Source organism: Uloborus diversus, chromosome 8 (assembly GCF_026930045.1).
Source record: "Uloborus diversus isolate 005 chromosome 8, Udiv.v.3.1, whole genome shotgun sequence".
In the NCBI taxonomy this organism is placed as follows: domain Eukaryota; kingdom Metazoa; phylum Arthropoda; class Arachnida; order Araneae; family Uloboridae; genus Uloborus; species Uloborus diversus.
In genome coordinates, this window is record NC_072738.1 from 145,643,862 (window position 1) to 145,668,802 (window position 24,941).

Consider the following 24,941-nt stretch of genomic DNA (forward strand, 5'->3'; position numbering starts at 1 on the left):
AGTACGCGTTGCTGTTAGAACAAAATTAATATTTCCGCTCTCCTTACCGTAGAAATGAGAGGTTTTAGTTCTTATCACATTCATTAAAAAAATTTAAAAAAAATATGAAAATCCTGCTCCCACTCGAAGAAAAAGAATTTGATTAAAAATTAGCAACGAAATTAAAAAAGTAAAGAAGAAACAAAAATCCCCGCTTAAAAGTGCTTTCCTCCAGGGTTTGAACTGATTCTGTACCAAATCTGACACCTATAGGTGGTAGGAGGGCTTTTGTGCAAGCGGCCGTACGTAACATTTGAAAAGTTGTTTTCAAACTCGTGATCTTCAGATTTTTTTTTCTCTATAGCTCAGAGCTTGAACTGAGTTTATCCTAGGATTTTTGTTAAATCAGGAGTTCTTACAACCCTTGCTCTAATGAATTGAGAAAACCGTCTGATAAACTTATCTTGTGCAGAAAAAAGCTCTATTCAATGGCATAAAATTGTAAAAGGGGCGGGGATCCTTTCGCCATCCTATTAGATAACACGTGGCAAGTTTTAGCTTTAAAAAAAAGGACAAAAAAACTTAACCTCTAAAGAAAGAAAGAACTTCGTTGCTCAAATCTTTGAGGTCCGCAGTAAATTTTTGCCGAATTTCAAGTCGGTACGTGCTATGGAGTCTTCTAGAACCTAGACATCGCTGAACCACAAAAACATACACACACAAGTACAAACAAATTTTTTACGGAGCGTTTTTAGTATATTGTCATAAGGTTAGTTTTTCCTTCATAAAATGCTTTTTTTTTTACTTTTCCCTAAAAATACTTCTATAAACGTACACATTGTATATGTATTGATATTTAGATATCGCTCGTTTGAAAGAAGAGTACCCCAATACGAAATTTTTAACTTTCTTCTCTTTTTTTTTCGTTTAAAGGGCTTCAAATGACTTTATCTTCTTTGGAAAATAATGACACTTTTTTGTTCTAATAGTATTAACCACTGGAGAGCACAGCAAATTTACTTTTCTTACAGCAAATTTCCTGAAGAGTAAAACTTTTCAAACGCTTCTTCTGTAAACTTTCATTTCTTCGTATTGTGGCAATTGTCTTCCAAATGAGCGATATGTTTACGTTTTTCTCTTTATACCTCTAGAATGTGACTGTGGAAAGTTTGGATCGTGTTACTTCGCCGGAAACGATAAAAAATGCAACTGCAGCGATGGATACGTAGCGAAGGATGGTATATGCGTGGGTAAGTATTTGAATAATATGAAGTCCCTATTTTTTTTTGTAATGTACAGTCAAGCCCGCTTCTTAAAATATCGGATAAAATAATATCCCCCGCATACTGTTATGCATTTTCAATGTACCAAACTGCTGATGTCTATTATTTTAATTCCGTTTAATGTAATATCCCGCTTACTAGAATCATTTTTCGTTGAATATCCCGCTTAACGTTATGCATTTTCAATGTACCAAACTGTTGACGTCTATTATTTTAATCCCGTTTAATGGAATATCCCGCTTATTAGAATCATTTTTCGTTGAATATTGCTATTCCGTTAAGCGGGCTCGACGGTATTACACTATTAGTGAGTGAAGAATGATTGAATGAAATAATGAGTGGATCACATCTCTAAATATTTATAAACTCTCTATTTTCATTTCGTAGGATCGCAAAGTTCCTATAATTTTTTACTTCCTTTTACAAACTAGTATGTTGTGGCCATCACGAAACTTTCTTCTATATATATTTTTTTTCTGTTCCCTCCCCATGCTTGACGAGGAAGCAATATTCCCAACAAAAACAAAATTACACATGCAAAAACTTGACGACCATCCCAATGTCTGAATTATTGCAAAAGCAAAGCAAAGAGCGAAAATTGAAAGTTATTTTAAAAGCCTTGCTTGAATTAATTACAAATATTTTATTTGTTAACAAACATAAGATGGCAACAGTTAAAAATTTTAAATCATTGAGATAATATTTCCGATTATTTCCATACAATTAAAATCACGAGAAATACGCAGACGACAATCTATTACGATTTATCTTTCTTATTGTTGCATTAATAAAACTATTTTTATTTGCAAAAAAAAAAAAAAATAAATAAAATAAAATAAATCAACACCTCTTGGAGCGATTGGTGTCAAAATCGAACCAAAGCAGGTTTACATATGGATTCACATATATTCCAAATTTCAACCAGAACGTAGCATTACTTCTTGAGATAGGGCACTCAAAATGGAAAAAAAAGAACGGGTGATTGTGCTATCCCCTTTTTAGCTGTTGACACTAAAATAAAATCAGCTCTTATACTCACTAAGGGCTACTTGCCGATAAATTTTTCTTTCATTCCGTTCATTATTTCTTGAGATAAAGCAGTCACAATTGACGACAAAAAACGTTCTATAGCTCAACCCCCGTTTGAGTTATTGACACCAAAATTGAATCAGCACCTGTTCCTGTTAATGGCAACATATGGACCAAATTTTGTTTGATTCCGGTAGTTACTTCCTGAGGAATAGCAAGCACGCGTAACTCAAAAAACGTCCCATTGCTCCACCCCCCTTGGAGGAATTCGCGCCAAAAACCAATGGGCACAAGTTCACATAGCGGCACATATGTGTACCAAATTTCGTTCGATTTCATGCGGTACTTTTTGCTGTAGAGCGGCCACAAAAAACTGGTCACACACAGACGTGACACACACACACACAGACAGGCAGACATTTTCCAACTAGTATGTTGTGGCCATGACGAAACTTTCTTCTATATCTTTCTTATAATTCTGATCCCTCCCCATGCCAAACGAGGAAGCAATATTCCCAACGAAAACAAAATTACACATGCCAAAACTTGTTGACCATCCCAATTTCTGATTTATCTTAAAAGCAAAGCAAAGAATGAAAATTGAAAATTATTTTTAAAGCCTTGCTGAAAATAATTACAAACATTTATCTGTTAGCAGACTCAAGATGGCAACAGTTAAAAAATTTAAATCATTGAGATAATATTTCGGATCATTTCCATGCAATTAAAAGCACGAGCTGAACGCAGACGACAGTCTGTTACGATTTATCTTTCTTATTGTTGCAATTAAAAAGCTATTTTTATTCACACAAATAAAAAAAAAATCAGCCCCCCCCCCCCCCCCTGGAGCGATTGGCGCCAAAATTAAACCAACGCCTGTTTACATAAGGATTCATATTTATTCCAAATTTCATCCAGAACGTAGCATTACTTCTTGAGATATGGCACTCACAATGGAAAAAAAAGAACGTTCGATTGCGCCACCCCCTTTTTAGCTGTTGACACCAAAATAGAATCATTTCTCATACCCTCTAAGGGCTACTTGTAGATAAATTTTTGTTAGATTACGTTCATTATTTATTGAGATACAGCAGTCACAATTGACGGCAAAAAACGTTCTATAGCTCAACCCCCGTTTGAGCTATTGACACCAAAATTGAATCAAGATCTGTACCTGTTAGGGACAACATATGGACCAAATTTTGTCTGATTCCGCCAGTTACTTCCTGGGGAATAGCAATCGAGCAAAACTCAAAAAACATCCCATTGCTCCACCCCCCTTGGAGGAATTCGCGCCAAAAACCAATGGGCACAAGTTCACATAGGGGCACATATGTGTACCAAATTTCGTTCGATTTCATGCGGTACTTTTTGCTGTAGAGCGGCCACAAGAAACTGGTCACACACAGACGTGACACACATACACACACACATACACTCACACACATACACACACACATACACACACACATACACACAGACAGACAGACATTTTCCAAAAATAGTCGAAATGGACTCAGCACACCTCAAAATGTTCGAATCCGTCAAAATTCGAAATTCGAAAATTTGCACGAATCCAATACTTTCTTCTATATATTAGATATAGAAGAAAGTAGAAAGGAAGTATTGTATTCGCAAAAAAATTTTCACTCAAAAATCGACCTTAATTTCCATTTTACTCCCCCCGAATGAATATTGAGTTTTTTTTCGACTCGACCACACGTGGATAAGTGCCAAAGAACGTATAAACACGCGAAATATCCATAATGACGATTCCCGAGTTAATTACAACGAATTTTCTCGTGACGTCTGTATGTACGTATGTATGTATGTGCGGATGTATGTTGCAGAACTCAAGAACGGTAAGTCCTAGAAAGTTGAAATTTGGTACGTAGACTCCTAGTGGGGTCTAGTTGTGACCTCCCCTTTTAATTGCATTCGGATGTTTCAAAAGGTGTCTTTTCCCGCTTTTTGGAGGTAAATCATTGTTAATTTCGATGTAAACTCAAGTGGTTTTATAACTTAGTGGACACTTGGCGATATATCGCCAGTCTTTTGGTCGCCAAGATTTGTCAACAACTTGGCAACAAATTTGGCGATTTTTTATTTTTAAAATCTGTTTCGATTTGGCCACTGTTGGTGATATTTAGAGAGTAAACTATTGAATCACATTAAATTTACCAATAATGGGGAAATGACATTAAATTGGAGTAAAAGGAAGTCATGTGATGCGCAGATCAACTCGTTTTAATATATATATTGAATATGTGGGAAGAGATATTTCAGCATCTTCGAATAACAGTCAAAGGTAGCTATAAAACAGTAACTTCAGAATTATTGGATTATACCTGCACTTTCAAAGTCAGTTTGACGTGTCACATTATCACTACATTGTATGACAGCGTAAAAACATTTGTTTGGGGCAGTGGTACGAACCTAAGGCCCGTAGACTATGCGTGGTCCATGAAGCTGATCCATGTGGCCCGTTGATATGTTCAGTGCTGCAAATCTAAAAAGATAATTTGGAATCTTTCAGAACAGCCACTCATCCTTATTTGGAATATCGAATGACTGTTGCAACTTTGACGTCATGTAGTCAGGAGTTCGTTTCTAAAAAACAGTTGGAATATTCACATCAACAAAATAAGCATGTAGTATAAATAACAACAATAAAATAAGCATGTAGCATCAAAACAACAATAAAATAAGCATGTAGTATAATAACAACAATTCTATGTTTGTAATTTCTTTCCTTCTGGATTTTCCCCATTGTTATCTCAAAAGATAACAATGGAGATATACTCAACGTTAAATCCCGGTTATCACAAATTTGCCATTTCAACTGCGCTTGCGCACGGACTTCGCTTTTTGGGCTTTCTGTTTTAAGATTTCGTGTTGCTTGTTTATATTTAGGTTGTGCTAGAGTCCCAACAAATTAATGAATGCGATTAGAGTATTTTCACAGCGATTTCGGGATACATTATATGAAACTACGGATATGAATAACTGATAATCTTTATAAAGAAAAGAGAAAAATGACACTTCAATATTTATTGGTTTGGAAATATTTATTTAACGTAAACGTAAAACACGTTATGTACTTCAAAAATGATCGGAATATTACAAATATCCGTCTTTTGCGTATAAACAGCTTACTATTATACATTTGTATTTAGGTTGAGGGTTCCGCTTTGTGTTGGAAGTGATGCTGCAGATCGAGTACGCTCTTCTGAGGTTAGAAATTTGGCCCTCAAAAGGGCCTTTGTTTGATAGAAAAATCAGGCTCCGAATCCATTAATAATTAAGACTCAAAACTCAATCTTTACCGAGGCGTAAAAACTAAATCAAAGACAGCTTTGTAATTTCTAATTTTTATCTGTTCTTAGCTCATATTAACAAATTTAAATGTTTTTCATTAGTTTGAGCAAGAGTTTCGAAATCAGCGAAGTCCGCGCGCAAGCGCAGTTGAAATGGCAAATTTGTGATAACCGGGATTTAACGTCGAGTTGGGGATATCAACTTTCATGTGTGATTTGGTAGTTAGAATAAGGTGCGGCCACGAGTAAAAACGATTGGATAACTCTGGTCTGGGACATACAAAGGTTGGAACTCGAGTTTTTATGGCACTAATAGATAATTATGGGGGATTTTTTTTTAAATCAAAGTTAGTCGAGTCCTGAGGTATAGATACGATGAGCTGTGTACAGTCTTACCAATTATTTTGTAAAATGAAAAGTAGAAACTGACATTATACTCTTGCTAGTCAAGTGCTTTGAGGGCTTTGAGCCTCCTGCAGGCTTTTTTTTTTTTTGGAAGAAAATTTTTCTAAAAAATGTAAAGTATTGTGAAGCTGATCCATATGGCTCCAAGTTAGACCAAAAACTAATTTATCTTATGGTACTTAATGTAAATCTATCTCAAGCATTTAAGCAACCATTGCTGTTCTATGGCTTGATGAGATTCTTCTGAGCATTCCAAACCGATAAAGCACGTGGCTCGCTGTTTTATTCAATGTTACAAATTGAAAACTTTGCTCGGGAACCTTTATTTATAACCGATCTTATTCATTTGGTATTATGAATAATAGTTTTTTGACGCCAATTTTGATGCCAAAAGATCAGAAATCGGTTTTTATAAAGGAGATTGAAAATTCATATTTATAAAACAATCAGTAGTAGTGATGACAACGATTCTTGGCTTGTAAATTTTCCCGGTCTTGATTTTCCCATAATATCGAGAAAAAAAATTAAAAATTTTAATTTTCTCACTGTTTGGACCAGCAAAGCAGTAGTGGATTTACGGTGCCCCAAAAGTCACAAATACGAGAGACTTCCACGACGCAGGAGAGCTGAAAACTCACATACAAATGCATTACGTAGACACCCCCCCCCCAAATGAAAAAAAAAATAAATAAGTATACTGCAATTGAAACCTAAGCATATGTAAATTCCCCAATGCCGCGAAATTTATCTGAATACGAGTTGCGGTCCTAGGGTAAAAAACGATTGAGTGCAACTTACATACTGGGTTGTTGTTCTACTTAAGTTTTTTTACTTAATCTTCCTCCCCTCCCCCAAGAAAATGAAAGAAACTGAAAATGAAGTAGAAAAATTCTCCCATTGTTTTCTTGGAACTTACAGGGTACGGAATATCAACCTCCCGGAAAGAGGATGGAGATTAAGCTGTGTGAGATGTGATGTTGATACAGCCATGGAAGTGGTTTCAACCGATACCAGCAGGGAGAGTGGTGTACCTTGGGACACTTTTCATATTTTAATTTTAAACGTCAATTGTTCGAATCAAATTAAAAATCCAAAAGTCACATTAAAATAAATACCCCAACATATATTTCTATGCAATATATTTTTTAAAATTCAAACAGTTTGAAAACAAAATATTGTAAACCATTTAAAGTATGAGTTCCAAGCTGTCTCGAAGTACAGCATCCTATTGTACCTTGGGACACATTCTGTTGTACTATGAGAAAGTCATTATGATTTAGGAAACAGCCATTTATACTTAAACCAATTTTGCACCAAAAAAAAAAAAAAATTTTTTTTTCATGATAATGAACTAAATTATGAATAAGGAATAATTATGAATTATTATCTAACATTAAATGTGTTTAAAACACTACATATGATTAGAACATTGTGCCATGTTCCTAAATATAGCTTAATTATTAAGAGCCATGCATATGTTGTCCCTTGGGACGTGTCCTAGTGTACAAATGTACAATCCCAAGGTACAATCACCACGTGGTTAAAAAAAAAAACAATATGGCGGTTAATCTAGATGTTTTATCATTTTTTCCTTATAACTCAAATATTTAAAGTACTTTTCTTTTATAGCAAAATACACTGTAAAAAAATTCTGAAACGTTACTGGGTATTTCCGTGTCACGTTATGCGATTTCAATGGTTTTCATCCACTTCCTGGAAAAATCAAGTATCATTGTCAAAAAGTTTCCTGAATTGCTGCTAGTTACACGAATGCAGACTTTTCACTATTGTGAAAAATTTAGCTCCCAGTTTAAAGATTAACTGAGTGTATTTATAAAGTGTATCGGCTTCACTTTAAGTACTGCCCGTCTATGCTATTTAAGCTCTCAAAGGGAACGAAAAAGTATGGATTACGTTGCTTTGCAAGAGTAGCAGGCAGGTAAAATTCTCGTTACTTACTTGCATTTCTGGCTTAGCTTTATCCATGTTTGCAATGAATGCTCTTTTAACTTCCTTGATAAATTAGGAAAATGCCAAGATATTATTTTTAGAGACACGACTGCCTTTAAACGGGAAGATTTCTGAATTTTTCAGGAGGCTTCCGAAGGTTACTGAATTTTAGCGGAAAACGTTCCTGGATTTTGCAAGGTATGTTACTAGCAAAAACTGAGCACACAGCCGCCCATTATTTTCCATGAACGTTTCTGAATTATTTTTACAGTGTAAAATTCAGTTGATTAGTTTCATAAATACAAAGACAGAAACTGAAATAAAAAAGAAGAAAATATTTAATATGGAGTCATAAAATTTTCTTTCTCTCACAAAAATCGTCAATTGTACATATTGGATGCTGATGTTTTGCTGTGGCACTATTTGTGGTAAAGGTTACTATTAGAGATTACAAAAACATGGCTGCTAAAAATAGATTTTTAGATATCAGCAGTGTCCCAAGGTAGAACTCTCCCCTATACGTGCTTGGGCTGGAAATAACAGATCAGAGAGCTCTAATTCTACGTTAACATCTCACATTTAGTTTTGAAACACTTTTCAAGACACATAAAAAAAAAAAAAAAAAAAAAAAAAAAATTTGAATTTTGACCTCTTGAATTCAAATTATGTTTTTCGCAATCACGAGTGTGTGTATGTTTTGTAGGCATGTGTGTTCGTGTCTGTGTACAGGTATGAGTGTGTGGGTAGTTGTGTGTATGAGTGTTTGTGGTAGGGGGGGGAATGTGTATGTGTGTGTAGGCAAATGTGTTTGTGTCTGTGTGCACGCATGAGTGTGTGGGTAGTTGTGTGTAGGTGTGTGTGTATGTGTTTGTGTGTGTAGGTGTATGTATGTGTGTGTATGTGTTTGTGTGTGTAGGTGTATGTATGTGTGTGTATGTGTTTTTGTGTATGTGTGTACGTGCGTGTATGTATGCGTGTAAGTGTAGGATATGGATGCAACCAGGAGACGGCTTTAGCTATAAGAGCAGCACCGTGAGGAGCCGGTCGACGGTGATGCTGCAGAGGGTACTGGTGGGAAAATAAAATGATAACACATCAAAACAGTCAAGTGAGAACAATAAGCAATCGTGATTTCTCAAAAAAAAAGTTGCTTTATATATGAGATTTTAAAGGTAGAGCTAAATTTGATTGATTTTCTTCAGAATGTGACTGTGGAGATCATGGGACTTGTTCTTTTGACGAAAATGGGAAGAAAGTCTGCCATTGTGATGCTTCGTATTCTCTAAGCGAAGGAAGGTGTCAAAGTAAGAATAATTTTACAGTAAAAATTTAAATTTATTAATGTTGTGCAGCTTTCGTTTGAGTATTAAAACAAGTCAAACAATAAAAAATCACCAAACGTTAGGAACGATTATGTATATGTTCATTTAAGCTAACTGATTATGTTAGGAACACATTTTTTTAAACAATGCAGTTTCTGCACATGTCTTGTACTGTTTTGGTGGAACAATTATTTACAAACTTAAAAATGATAAAAATTTCGTCCATATCTATTTTAGTTTCTGAAATAATAGGCCAATTGAGGAACATTTTAGTTGAATCTAATCGAGATGGTTAGAATTCATCAAGAACTTTTTTTTTGTAATAGTAAGTATTATTTTCCGTCATTAGTTTCATATAACAGTAAATTTTTGGAAACATTAGGGATCAATTAATTTGAAAATACGTGTAAATAAAATGTTATCCCATTCAAAAAAAAAAAAAAAAAAAAAAAAAAAAAAAAAAAAAAAATGCAGGTCATATAATAGGTTTAAAGAAAAGAGTTTTGCAAAAATTGCAATTAAAAAACTAAGATGAAAAAGGAAGACAGTTTTTTGAAAATAAAAGGTTCAAGCTTTTTAGAAACTAAAAATAAAATACTAAAAATAATCGTGTATCGGGTTAAGAGCAATTATGGCCCGTTCAGATTTACTCTGCACCCAATGAGAGCGAGTAACCCATTAAATTTCGCAGATTTGCAATAATTTCAAGCAAGTGAGATGCTTAGTGCTTGCAATTCTGCCTTAGCGTTGGCCATATATAGTTGCAAATATGATTAAGGAGCTTTCTTGGCAAATCAGGAAAGTGTCAGAAGGTTCCAGAAACATGACTGGCTTTAACCAAATATATTTCTGTATTATTTAGACGGATTTAGGGATGATTTCAGGAAGGTTGCTGACTTTTAGCGGAAAACATTCCTGTTTTTTGCAAGATATGTTACTGGCAGGAATTAGGCACTTCAGCTGCTCATTATTTTCCATGCACGTACAAATGAATCATTTTTGCAGTGTAGATGAATTGCTATTCTTCCGTTCGTTTATAAAATAAGATGGCAGTTGAAAATTATTGTGTTCATTCTATTAATCCATTTGTACTCGCTCTCTTATAAAAATAAATATGGAAAAAAAAATTCGAGGTAAGAATTTTTTTTTTTTTAACGTATGTTTGCTAATTGGTGGCCTGAATTATATGCTTGCTTAATTTCAGCCTTGAAATTAATTTCTTAAATATATTTGCAAAACTAACTTTATAATTGCTATTATTTTTCATTGTTTTTCGCAGCTCTTAAAAAGAAACAGAGTTTTAACTTCGTAATTACTATTATTTTTCATTGTTTTTCGCAACAAATTAAAAAAAAAAAAAAAAAAAAAAAAAACGTCATTTTCATAGAGTAAAGAAATTACATAGAGAAGCCCTGCTATACTAAGAAATTGAAGCCGGAAGTTACACCGCAGTATCCCAAGGTCCTAAGCTTCTTGCTAAATATCTGGAGATACATTTTGGTTCAAAACATTCCATTACTAAATCTCAATTGGTTATTAATTATATTTGAATATTGTTGAAAGTTTATAAATCCCTTTGTGAAATTGAATTAAAAGATGAATTAAAATGCAAACCAATCCACCAGAAACTTTATTCGGTCCCTTTGCGAGATTGGTGAAAACTATTCTCGCGAAGCGATCCTGTTATCATAACCCCGCTCATCATTGCACCGCTGTATCCCAAATTCTAACTTTAATTTCATCTCCTTAGCGCCGTTTCCATGGATACTTTCGACCCCGGAAAAAACCTGTTTTTTACCGCATTCCGGTTATTAGCGGGTTTTATGTGGAATATTTCTACTCCTGCTAGCTTCTGGAGTGAAAGCGGTGTTTTTACCCGGAATGCATTACGCGAAACAAGTAGCCGCTAAGGATGCTGGGTAAAAACCGCTTTCTCTGGTATAATGGGAGAACCTCTTTTTACATGGAAACGGGGAATTTTTCAATCGGTTTTTTGCGGAACCAGAGCGGGGATTTACCGGGTCAAAAAGTAAGTTGTGAACCCGGCTAATGGGAGAACCTCTTTTTACATGGAAACGGGAATTTTTTAATCGTTTTTTTTGCGAGCCAGAGCGGGGAATTAACGGGTCGAAAAGTAAAATGTGAACGCGGCTCTTGTTACCGTAGACGGAGCCTCTCTATGTAGATTTCTTTACTCTATGGTCAATTCCGTCCATAGAGAAAAGAAATTTACATAGAGAGGCCCTGTCAATGGTAAAAAAGGGAGGAAATTGAAGCTGGAATAATAGAATACAGCGGTGCAATGATGGGCGGGGTTATAATAACATGATTGCTTCGCGAGAATAATTTTCACCAATCTCGCACAGACACCGAATAAAGTAGCTAGCGGATTGGTTTGAATTTTAATTCATGCTTTAATGCAATTTCAAAAACGTGCTTCATAAACTTGCAACAATATTTAAATTTAAGTTAACAACCAATTGAGATTCAGTAATGGAATGTTTTGAATCAAAGGTATCTTTAGATATTTAGCAAGAAGCTAAGGATCTTGGGATACAGTGGTGCAACTTCCAACATCAATTTCTTAGTATTCTTTATATAACGGGCCTCTCTATGTAATTTTCTTACTCTATGATCCCGTCATACAAAAAACTTGCGAATGAGAATTTCAAAGCCCTCGCATAAGATTATTCTATTGTCTCTTCAAAAATATTCAACTTTATTATTATTATTCCTATTACAAAAGGCCACTTAAAAGGGGAGCTGACTCATCCGACATTTTGGTTCCAAGTTTGTACGCCAGTACGCCTGAAAACATTAGTGCGTGTACAAAAACCACGTTGCAGAAAACTGGTTCCTAAGTTAAAGATGTATTTGTTAAAAACATTTTTGCTGATTTTTAGTGTTTTAATGGAGAAAATATTCTTAATTAATATTTAAAACTAAGTAAGGTATAAAAATGGGGTCCATTACAGGAAACATCTACTGATAAACTCTCATTTAATTTGAGAAAAAAATGTTCCATCTAAAGTAATAAGGCACATTTTACTCAACTTACAGGGTGTCCTGAAAAAGACTGACTGTTTTTAAAAATTTATAACAGGAAAACGTAGATGATAAAAAAAAAATCTTGCAGAAAATTCATGTGGTGGGTTATAAATTTCCGCCTCCCCCCTTCCGAATTCAAAATTTTAGTTGAAAAAAAAATTTCCCAATAGATGGCGCTGCAGGTAGTAAGTCCATGAATCAGAGAAAAAAAATAGAAAATTACATCATAATTTTTCGAAAATAATGAACAGAAGAACAAAACAATATTTTCAAACAATCGTCGGCTGTAATCCTATGTCGCAATCGGAGGAAAAATCGGTGAATTTCAATTCTTCTTTTTTGACTTACCGGCTTACTATGTGCAGCGCCATCTATTGAAAAATTTTTGAACTAACATTTGGAACTCTGAGGGAAAAAAATTTAGAGCCCACTACATGAATTTTCTGCAAGAATTTGTATTTTATTATTAACTGTTCTCCTGTTATAAATTTTTGAAAACAGTCGGTCTTTTTCCGGACACCCTGTATCATCAATTATTTTACGACATCGCAACCAGGACTATAATCACTTATTTCTAAATAGCTGAAACAAGGCTGGATTCAAAGCTGTCTTGGAACCAAAATGTCAAATAGGTCAGCCTGTTTCTAAGGCGTCAAAGTATGACGGTGAAAATTGCTTCTCTTCTTCTACATTTTAACGAAGCAATTGCCTGTTTGGTGACAGTTTGATATTTGAAATTGCAACCCTAACTCCAGTGGATTAATTCCAAACTCCAGTAGGTAGCGTTCACAGTTGACCATTCTTTCGTTTCTTCATTCCCATGAAATGACACAGTCCATGGCCCCACTTAATTCCTATATAAGCGTAGCGGAAATTCAGTGGGGCCATGCACAGTCTCACCAGTAAAACAGTGAAGTTACCGGATCGAGTTCAGCCTTGTCACGATAAAGTCTTTCCCTACATGTCAAACATTAGCAAAACAAATTGTCAAATTATAATGCCGTGGCGCGACTTTCATTGTTAAAACACTCGGGTTACTTTATCATCGGCTATTTTTTATATGAGGATTTCGTCGCCCCAGAGCAACAGTAAGACATCTGATCCCAGGAATAACACTAAGATATCTTAATGTTTCTCTGAGGTGATGATATGCAGTTGCATAAAAGCGTTAAACGACCCGTTTTGAGAATATACAGGGTGTCCAGCAAAGGACTCCCTGGTTTCAAAATTAGATATCTCGAAAACAAAGAACGATATTAAAATAAAATAAACGGAATGTTTATTGTGAAACCCATTAAAATCATATACAGGAACTCGAAAATTAGTTTAAAAACTGCTAACAGGTGGCGCTGCACAATGTAATTGCAATAGAAAGTCTCCATAAATAGTGCTGCGAAGAGGTTAGTTGTTTCAGCAGTAGTTTAGTCTCTCAGATATGCTTACATATACGCTACAAATTATCGTCCAACCTGTTCGCAGCACTCTTTATGGAGACTTTTATTGCAATTACAGCGTGCAGCGCCACCTGTTGGAACTTTTTAAAACTAACTTACAAGTTCCTGAATATGATTTTTATGGGTTTCACAATAAACGTACCGTTTATTTTAAGATATTCAATTTTGAAACCAGGGAGTCCTTTGCTGGACACTCTGTACATAAATGGTCACCTTACTCTTACGCGACATTTTTTTAGAGGTGTGCAGAGACGACTGCATGAATGGCGGTACGTGTCAAAGTAACTCTACCGGTAGCAAGTTCTGTAAATGTTTACCTGGTACCCACGGAGACGTGTGTGAGATCATCGACGACTGTTCAAGCACTTTCCAGCTCTGCAGAGATGAAAATGGCATCTGCAAGTTCAAAGTGGCAGAGCGGCAAGCTTACTGCGAGTGTAAGACTGGAACGAGTTTATGACGGAGACCTCAAGATGTGTCGAAGTAAGAAGATTAGAACTTAATCCACTCAAAAATTTCCAGTGTAGTTTAATGCTATGCTTATTGAGCAGTTTTTTTTTAAATTAATTTACGCAATTTTTTCTCCTTTCGTTTGTTAAAAGTATCTATGCTATTAAAATATCTGCGCGTTTTTCTCTGTGTGTCTGTTACCCTATCTCCGGACTAGCAATGCCTACCAAATCAATATTGGTACTGTTAAATTTATTTATTTATTCAAGTCCGCCAATCACCACCGTACCAATCCTGGTGAGGATTTAACCGGATGTGGTGATAAATTGAAACAATAGCACCACTGGAAATAGAACATCCAGTGGAAGCAATTTTGCCCTGTCTCATCCCTCTAAACCTTAAGGGGCCAAACATTCAGCCCTGAGGATGTCTTGGCACACTGAAAAGCAATAAAGTCATTAATTGTCACTCGACGCAGGCGGCATTGAGTCACCGTGGGTGGCTAACGAAGGTTAGTGAGCGAAACAAGCAGGGGATAGAGCACTATAGTAATTTCATTATTTAATGGAAAATCACTTTTAGCTTTAAATTAATTTTCTGGGCAACTGAAGATATAAAAGACTTTTTTGTTATAAAAATAAGTTAGTGCCATATCCTAACATAGTAAATGATGAAACTTTGCTGTAATACATATTGCAACCAAAAGTATTCAGACACTTTCAAAAATTCACATTTTCATGTGTTTCCCTAGAATTATGCTACCGAAGTCGTATTATGTAACTTTTGTCCTATGACAGCATGTTCTGCTGACATATTCATGTTAAAATATAGTCACGTATGCATTTATAAGGTCAGCACGAAATTGAAGAGTTTATATATATATATATATATATATATATATATATATATATATATATATATATATATATATATATATATATATATATATATATATATATATATATATATATATATATATATATATATATATATATATATATATATATATATATATATATATATATGTATGATCAACATCTGTCATAAATAGCTGGCAATAGCAGTACACATTTCAGAAATCAGTTTACTTACTGTGTACAATTTTATACAATTTCGTTAAAGTATCATTTGTAATTCACGAAGATATAAGTATTTCGTTCAAAATAACAAATTCATTCGTATAGAGTTTGGCTCACAGCTCGCAGATTTTTCCGTCAAGGCTTACCAAACTTTTAGAAAACTTGACAGAACATAAGAGAAACATTATACTAAAATTTGAAACAAATTTTTTTAAAATATAAGCACTTAAAACAACTACTTTTTCACTCGCATGCGTTAATAATACCAATCTATAATCGTCGAAAATTCGTAGCAAAGTATAAATGGCAACACATAAAAAGTTCCACTTTAATCTCTTAAAAATCTAAAAAGATATCCGGCGACCTAATTAACCGTATATCAATAATTTTCATATAGGCGACGGTTCAAAAGGAAGTTTCCGCAAGTCGGCAATATTAACTCGCAATCTTTCAGTGATGCTATGCTCAAAAACAGATTATTTACGAATTATTCCTTTTTTTTATGTTCTAAAAGCTGTTAATTTATGTACTAGGAACTATGTATAGTTATTCTTATGCCCAATGGAGAACTAATATAAAAACAAGAAGTAGTATTAAATTTAATATTTAAAAAAAAAGACCCTGAATGCTGACTTTATATTTACATGAATCTTGCTGGTCCAACGACGGATAAAAATTAAGTACATTAAAAATATTTTCTAGATAACGTATGTGAAAACAGTGAAAAGGGAAAAGGAGGGGGTAATTCCCAGCTACTAAGTTTTGCTAGTCGCAAAACGCAGAGTCAAAACGGAAAATTCAAAAATTCCTTTAAAAGCGTTTTTATCAAAATCAATTGCAAATATTTCTTTTGTTAACAAATAGAAAAGGACAACAGGTTAACCATCTTAAATAACAGAACTTTCTTTCCTTGTCTTCCAGCCACGGAATAGTCACAAATCATATGAAAAAGACATAGAATCACGATTAAAGTTAAGTAAAAAAGGATTATATTTCCAAATTGATATAACTTGGAAATTCCAAAATATTCCATTACCCGCAGAAATTTTTTAATTGGTACTTATATATTGAGTGTGTGAGAAAGTTTTCAATACGAAAACTGAGAAAGGCTTTTAACTAATATCTTCGGTACTTAAAAGTCCCAGACATATGTCTAGTTCTAGCTTGAGACCAAGACCGTATCCAGAATTTGTTTTCAGGAGGGGCCACGTTTCGATTTTTGTACATTACCCTAAAACACACACCATGGCCCCACTGAATGCGCTGGCGCTTACCAGGCCTTGACAATTTTTGACTTTCTTGTGTTAAACCGGGGCAACTATTTCTGCACTTGAACATGGCCACACTAGATGGAAAAACTTCAAAACTTCATATTTGCCCATTCTGACCGCAAGGAGGCGCCACAAGCCACGGTTGCATCCACCGATCAACGACAAGTTTCTAAGCTTGTTTATTTTAATTAATAAATGGAACATATGTAACAAACATCAATATTTCGCAAGATGCTCAGAAATATACCGTAAAAACCAATTCGAATCGAATTAGTAAAGTTATTTAGCTGATTATTTAATGCGTAAATGGTGGATCTAAAGTTGGTTAGGCAATTTCTTTTAATTTAATTTTACATGTTCATTTATAGCTTGTGTATCATTTGATGGATTATTTTACGCTTAATGGAGAAACATAATTATTCAGAGGATTATTTTTTATTTTAATGGACTTTTAGATCTTGTTTCTAGGGCTTATCGCTTCGCTTACAAGTCTTTGAAAAAGACAAAATAGTTTATGGTATCGCCAAATAAATACTTCATATGTAACTTGAAATAGTCCCCGACAATAAATAAAATTAAAACTAATCGCCAGATTAAAAAATGCTCCGCTACGTACCTATCACGGAAAATTACCCCCCCCCCCCCCACACTTTTTTTTATTTAAAGAAATGCTAGATATTTAGAGCTGCTCCTAATGCTATACTATTAGAACAAGATTACAAAAATTTGTAAGCAGATCTTAGATTCCTGCGGATACTTGACGGTCTACTGTGTGTGTGTATTTTATTTTTCCAACAGAAAATTCATATCCTAATTTTCGCCAAACTTAGCGATCAAATTTCCTGCAAAGTTTCTAGTTCAAAGCTCCTTTCTCATTCATGCTTAAAGTGTAGAAAATAGTTTTTTATGACGAATTCAATGTTTACAGGATTTTACATCGCTAAATATTTAAATTTTCTTAAAAGTACAGTAAATTTGCGATACTTCGAAGTCCGATAAATCGAATATTACTATAACTCGAAATTTTTATCAAGTCTTGACAACTTAGTCTTTAATTCCATTCTAATTATTCTGAATAACTCGAAGTTAACTTCTTTCAACTCGAAGTTTTTTCCAAGATTACTCGAAATTATTTCGAAAGAACGAAAAAAAGAAAAAGAAAAAAAAAAAAGTGACTATGGGAGAATAATTATTTTACCTTCACTTGCAATCCGAATTTGAAACGAATGAGGATGTGCACATTTCCTGAAGTAGAATCAGCTCTATTCAAGCGGTTCCAGCATGCTTTTGATTTTTTTCTATCAATACATTTGATTTAACTGTGCATATTGTGCTAAAAAACTTAAGTTCTGTAATTGTGTCTGTTATATGTACATATTAATTAAAGTATTCGATGGTTTTTAATATTAAAATATCAAAAACCAAAACTATCGTTAAGTCAAACTTTCGATAAGTGGAAGTTTTCCGTCGGTCTTTTTACATTCGAGCTATCGCAAATCGAATGTATGTTTAAAAATATCATAAAAATGGCAAGTAAAAAAAAATCATATCATTGTTTTGCTTTTGCAAGGACAAAATATTTTGTACGGAACTCTCCCTTGCTAGGATTTTACAAAATATCAAAAGTGTTGATATTTTGTAAAATAATCTGTTCCCCATTTTTTTTTTTAAATTAGCTTCACAAATTCATGTGTAGATATTTGAGGAGTTTCTTTCCCTATTGCATGTATTTGTTAAATGTTAAAAATAAATTTTAAAAAATAATAATAATTTGAATTTTGGCTGCTTGATGAGTTCGAATTAAGTTATTCACGATCATGAATTGCGATAGGATCCTACTCGTTGGGTTTCTTGTTTCTACAAATGGAATGAAATGGAAATGACCAAGAAATTTGCACCCGTCATAATATGACTGTTGATTTTTTAGAATAGGTAATACGAGGCCGTAAGAAAGATAAATATTTCATGGCCGAATCTGACCTTTATCATAAAAATTATTTACTGCGTGAACACTTTATAACAATTGAAAAATATATTGAAGTAATAGCACCTGGGATGCTGGTGGGAGCCTGGGGGTGGGGAACCTGAGCTAAAGTGAACGCTCTCCGGTCTGTGCGCCTTCCGATGTGTGTGTGTACACCCAAACCTGTTTTTGTGCGGACTTTTTTTTGTGTAGTTTATAAAAATTATTTATAAAACGAGCGAAAATTATTTATCAAACGAGTGCTTGGTAGTATCATCAAGGGTCGACAGGGACATCCGATGGGAAGTCACTGTGACTTTCCAAAAATTTCTTAGTTCGGGAAATTTTTCGGGAGTCGGCAAAATTATCATCGCTTGGTTTATTTTGATTTCGTTTAAATATAATATTTTGGGTATTTTCTACGTGAGACTTTTTTCATGCAGTCCCTATCCACCGCATAAAAAATATTTTTTAACTCAGTTGCGAAAACTTTTTAAAGCTACTGGTGAAGTTTCAAGCATTTTTTTTACACGATTTTTTTATGCGGTCCCTATTCACCGCATAAAAAGAGGATTGGGTGCATATATATACTTTTTTTTAATGCTCAAAGCGTGTGAAGCAACAGGGTCGTTTCCGAAATTTTAAGGGTTTTTTTTTTTTTTTTTTTTTTGAAAGAACATTTTTAAAATCATAGGATCTGATCATTTTTTAAAATAACTTGACTAAGTTTAATATTTAAAAAAAAATGCATTAATCGGTGCGCTTTCATTGTTTACGCTTCTGCCGATGACATCACAAATGATGAAATGCCACTCACAGAGCACAGTATTCAATTAGTTTCTTTACTCACAAGTGTTGGCAACTATATGATTGATAGTAAGCGTAGAGTGCAATATGTAATTCGCTTCTTGATCATCATAACGAAGAAACGCGGTAGACAGATGCGCCAAAGTACATCATTTGTGACGTCATAAAGACCACGCCTTAGTTTCAAAATAGGACACTTAAAAAAATTAATTAAAAACTAAGCTTCGGGAAAATGAAAGTTTTTTCTAGCTCCATGTTATTTTTATTTATTTTTTGATTATGCTATGAATTTCCTTTTGTAAGAAAAAAAATCTGCACTTTTTCGAAATAGCTCTTGTGCACTAAGCGTTTGTGCATCTCTATGCGTATTGTGTACTAATATACTACTAAAATCTACACTAAAGTTATTATAACATGAGATGTGCTAAAAATGGAAGGGGAAATAGATAAATGACATTATTTTGGTGTCCGTACAATATTTTTTCGAGAACCACGGATCCGTCGTAGAACCATGTATTAGTCACACTCTGATTTTAAATGTTTTTAAAATTATGTTAATGGTTCATTTTCTTAAATTGCCATCATATTTTTAACTTTTCTATTGTTCTTCTTCATTTGCAAAAGAATATTCCTAACCAGACCTGTCAAGTGAGGATATCACGGTGCTTAGGAGGCAATTATGACACCCCTAAATTTTACAAACATACTAAAATTAGGCATTTTGCTCGCATTTTGTTGTTTTTTCCCCTACACAAAACCTTTGCCCCCCCCCCCCCCCGCGAATTTTTAAATGTCGGGCCTGTTCGTACGTTTTTAATTAGATTCTATTCGTTGTAAAATATACACTACATTACGAGCGAAAAGAATGGCAATTGTTAACGTAAATTCCTATACCCCCCCCTCTAATCCCCATCAGGGTCAAAAGGGGCAATGAATGACCCTCTCAAGTTTTGAAAAATGAATGTATTTACAGATTGCGGAGCGTGTTTTTTTTTTTTTTTCGATGTAATTTATTGAGCAGAAAAAATTCGCATGTAAATGAGCATGTAAAATTAGAAATGAGGGCTGCCTGCCATATATCATCAATCTTAGAACTGTTGTATCCAAAAAGGAAACCCCAGGGGATTTTCAATAAAAAATTTGAAATTATTTGCAAAGCTTTCAAAAAAAAAAAAAAAGTTTGAAAAAAATATATTAAGAATTACGCATTAATATTTTAAAAAAATCATATTTTTTTCTGTGTTTAGTTAAAATTTTTTATTACACGTAATTTTTGATATGATATTAAAATAACAATAAGAAATGCTCTTCACCTTTGTAATACAATGTTTATTCAGCACTTTTTCTCTTCATTCCTTCTTTTGAAATTAAAATTTTCGTCAAATGACGTACGCCCGATAATAAGTCGAGAAATCACGTATTCAGAAATGCCAAAGCGCCAATGCTCACAATCACGCCAAGTGGAAACAAAAGCAGGGGTAGCCAGTGGCGCCCTCTTTGTTGCCATGAGTTTCAGCGATTGCCACGGCCGTTAAGTATTCAGTGGGGCCATGCACACACATACACACGTTTTTGTATTGTTTTTTAATGCTCCCTGCTGTTTTATTTTTATTTTAATTCCTTATTATTTTCTATTCACCTTATACAGCGAAGGTTAACAGGAGAGTGACCTTTTAACTAGGATGTAGAATATCCATAATTTCAGGAGGTCCGAGGGTTAAGTAAACTAGATATAAAAATCTGTTTTGAGGCCTTATATGGTGGTAATAGGCAAACAAAACCTTTTAAAAGTTATGCACACAAAAATAGTTTAGTTCACAAAAATTTATCGTGAAAAATATGCTGCAAAAAAGCAAGAATCGTGATTTCTGAATTTTTTTCTCAGGATGTATCAAGGAGCTGAATTAGGCACATCTTGGCAATTAGACACTAACCTAATCGGAAAATAGGGGGTCTGACCCTTGGAAAGCACCGAAATTGGCGTAGTGTAAGTTTTATAACAGTTTTGGGGGGAGGTGGGGAAGTCTACAAAACTGACAAGGGAGCAAGGGAATTGGTCGTGGACGGCCCTGAATTGAATTGGAAAAGAGGGCAGTTAGTTATAATAAGTGTATAAATTTCAAGTATGCTTTGCAGCTATTGAGAACTAAAATTGCTTATTCTGTATTTCTTCAAATTTTCATTCGTTTAATGTTACACAATTAAGAATTAAAAAAAAATTGTTTTTTAACTTTCTGGAATAAGAAAGTTAAAAAAAAAAAAACTTTCTTCTTGTTTTACGATACAAAAAATTTCGGGTTTTGGGGAGGGGGGGGGGGTCGTCCCTATCCGCTCTGGATACGGCCCTGCTACAGACCTAGCTAAGAAAAATCTTAATTAAATCACCATTCAAAATAAACTAACAAAATACACAACATAAAAAAATAATAATATTTAGAAACTGCAAGGCCACACACAAATATGCACGTCAAACTAATAACCCAGTTTTTTGTGTCGGTGTTAAAAATACGAAATCTGAAACGCAAGTAACAGAACTAATGAAATTTCAACAAAATTTCAGGACCATGCTCTAAAGATTCTCAGTGCTCTAATGGTGGTACTTGTCAAAATAAGGTATGTCAGTGTCCGGAAGGAACCAGCGGAGATGACTGTCGCTTGGTTGATGGTTGTAAAGCTTTAGAAGAAACATGTAGAAAAGGTGGTGCCACTTGCAAGTTTGACTCAGAAAAAGACCAGAAAGCTGCATGTGTTTGTGAGGATGAGAACTTCATCTTTGATGAGGACATGAAAGTTTGCGTTGGTAAGCCCCCCCCCCCCCCCCGGTAAACTTTCTTATAAACTAGAAAATCGCCCGTCATGGTATGACGGGTGAAAATTGTTTCTACATTTGAACGAAGCAATTGCCTGATGATTACTTGATTTTGATAGTTGAAATTTTAACCCTAACACCAGTGGATTAACCCTAAACTCCAGTAGATAGTATTAATTGTTTTGGTTTCTTCGTTTTCCTAAAATGAAAGTCTTACCAGGAAAACAGTTAAGTTACCGGATCGAGTTCAGCCTTGTCATAATAAAGCCTTTCCCTGCATGTTAGGCATTACCAAAACATATTATCAAATTATCATGTTCGAGTTTCATTGTTGAAACACACGGGTTACTCGATCATCGGCTATTATTTATATGAGGATGTACAGTAGAAACTTCAATTGCCGAATCGAGCATGGTTTTATTTTGGTAAAAATTTATATTTGATTCAACATTTTCTCGCTACTTTCTAGAATTTTCAGCAAAGCTCTCACAGTTGAGTAGAAGTTTGTGTGTTTCCTTCTTTTATACGCTTCAACAATGGTCCGAATTAGAAATGTAAGGACAGTAGGGAAGACGCGCCTGCAGGGGACCCCTTGAACAGTGCAATCTACAAATGAGGCAGTGAGAAGCAAAGCGATGCAAGTGGACTCAATAAAGTTTTGTGGAAAACGAGTTTAAAGTTCAGATCCTATGTAGGCTTTCATTGATTTTTTTTTTCGAAATCATGCTGTAGGGGAGAGTGTTGTACTTTCGACACTTTTCATATTTTAATTTTTAACGTCAATTATTTAAATCAAATTTATATCTAAAAGTCACATTAAAATATCCCAACATATTTCTATGCAATATATATTTTAAAATTCAAATAGTTTGAAAATAAAATATTGCCAGCAATTTAAAGTAAGAGTTCCCAGCAGTCCCAAGGTACAATATCCTACTGTACCTTGTGACACATGGGAAAGTCTTTATTATTCAGGAAACAGACATTTACTCAAACCAATTTTGCACCAAAATAATAATAATAATAATAATAATATTTTTAATAGTAATGAATTAAATCATGAATAATGAATCATGAATAATAAATTATTTTCTAATATTAAATGTGTTAGATAAAATTAGAACATTGTTTCATGTTCCGAAAAATATTTTAATTATCAAGAACTATGCATGTGTTGTACTTTGGAACGTGCCCTAAGATACAATATGTTTGACTGTCTCAAGGTACAATCACCACGTAGTTTAAAAAAACCCAAAATGGTGGTCAATGTAGATGCACTATCATTATTTTCCCAATAACCAGAATATTTAAAGTACTTCTCTTTAATAACAAAATAAAATTCAGTTGATTAGTTTTACAAATACAAAGACAGAAAATGAAATAAAAATAAAGAAAATATTTACTTTGAAGTTGTAAAATTTTCCTTTTCCTTTTTACTCATTTGATGCTGATTGTTATTATGGCACCATTGAGTGGTGAAGGTTACTGTAAGACATGGCTGTTAAAAATAAATTCTTAGAAATTAGTTGTGTCCCAAGGTACAAACGTCCCAAGGTAAAACACTCCCCTATGTTAGCATCTTCCAGGGCTACTAGTACCATCTCTTGCCCCAAAACAGAGGAGAGGTTCTCCTGCAAATTGCAATGATTATCAACATTTTTTAAATGTTGGCTGTTGCATCCCTTTGCTTCTCACTGCCTAAAATGTGCAGTAGAATTGCAACCGCACATATTTTTCTTTATTGCACATGCTACAGGGTGCACTGAGGATGTAAGTTACTTTAAAATGCAATAAATGGCAAAAATATAACAAATTGGAAAATGAAAATTTGCAGTTATTGTCCTTTACCTGCCCACGGTAGTACACAACCATTTTTATTTTATTTTGTGATATGCTTTTCAAGAAACTGAAAGTACAAAGTTCTTCTAAAAAAGCAGAAAAAATTTGTATTCGTTGTTGTGAAAGTACATTTGTCTAATAAGTACGGAGAGGAGTTTGTATTTTCACTTAACTGGAAATGGCAATGCACAATGATGTATTAGTTGTATGTTTTGATTTTCCTTTAGCAAAATGGTGCCAGGAAAATCGTTGTGATGACAGAAGTACTTGTGAGTTTGACGTTCAATCTGGAACGGGCTTCTGCAAATGTAAGAGCTCACGCCGTTACTACGACTACATGGATGGAAAATGTAAACGTAAGTATATGAACTGATATACAGGGTGTCCTGAAATAGAATGAATGTTTTCAAAAAGTTTAACAGGGAAACGGTTAATGATAAAAAGCAGATTCTTGCAAAGTTTGACATAAGGAATTGCCATTTTGCCTTGTTAAGGCAAGGCGCAGTATCTTTAAAAACGAGTTTTTGAGTTTACTTGAAGAAACGGGTGTTGGATTCCATACTCACAATAGGGAAATGTTGGAATTTGACGTTTTCTTTTATGCTATATTTTTGGCGGAAACCAAATAAACATGCTTTCGATAAAGCTGAAGTGCTATAAATGACAAAATCCAAAAAAAAAAAAAAAAAAAAAACTGAAAAATTTGAAGATATTGTTGCGTTTTCTTTACCTTCCCACGGTATTAATGGTGTTGTTTCCTTCAGTCAAAAGCACTACTTTTAATCACTGAAATTGATAGAATAATCAAAATAATAATAATAATAATAATAATAATAATAATAACATGGAGCGAGAAAAGACTTTCCTTTTCTCAACGTAATTAATTTTTTTAAATGTCCGATTTTGAAAATAAGAGGTGGTCTTTATGACGTCACA

The 24,941-nt window shown here is 34.1% G+C and overlaps 1 long non-coding RNA gene across 1 annotated transcript; it reads left to right on the top strand.

The window, feature by feature from the left end:
- Positions 1-1,128: 1,128 nt before the first annotated feature.
- LOC129227444 (uncharacterized) lies at positions 1,129-14,070 on the top strand. Its single transcript, XR_008580838.1, has 3 exons — positions 1,129-1,229; positions 9,166-9,267; positions 14,027-14,070. It is a non-coding gene; the product is annotated as an uncharacterized LOC129227444 (long non-coding RNA).
- The last annotated feature ends 10,871 nt before the right edge of the window (positions 14,071-24,941 follow it).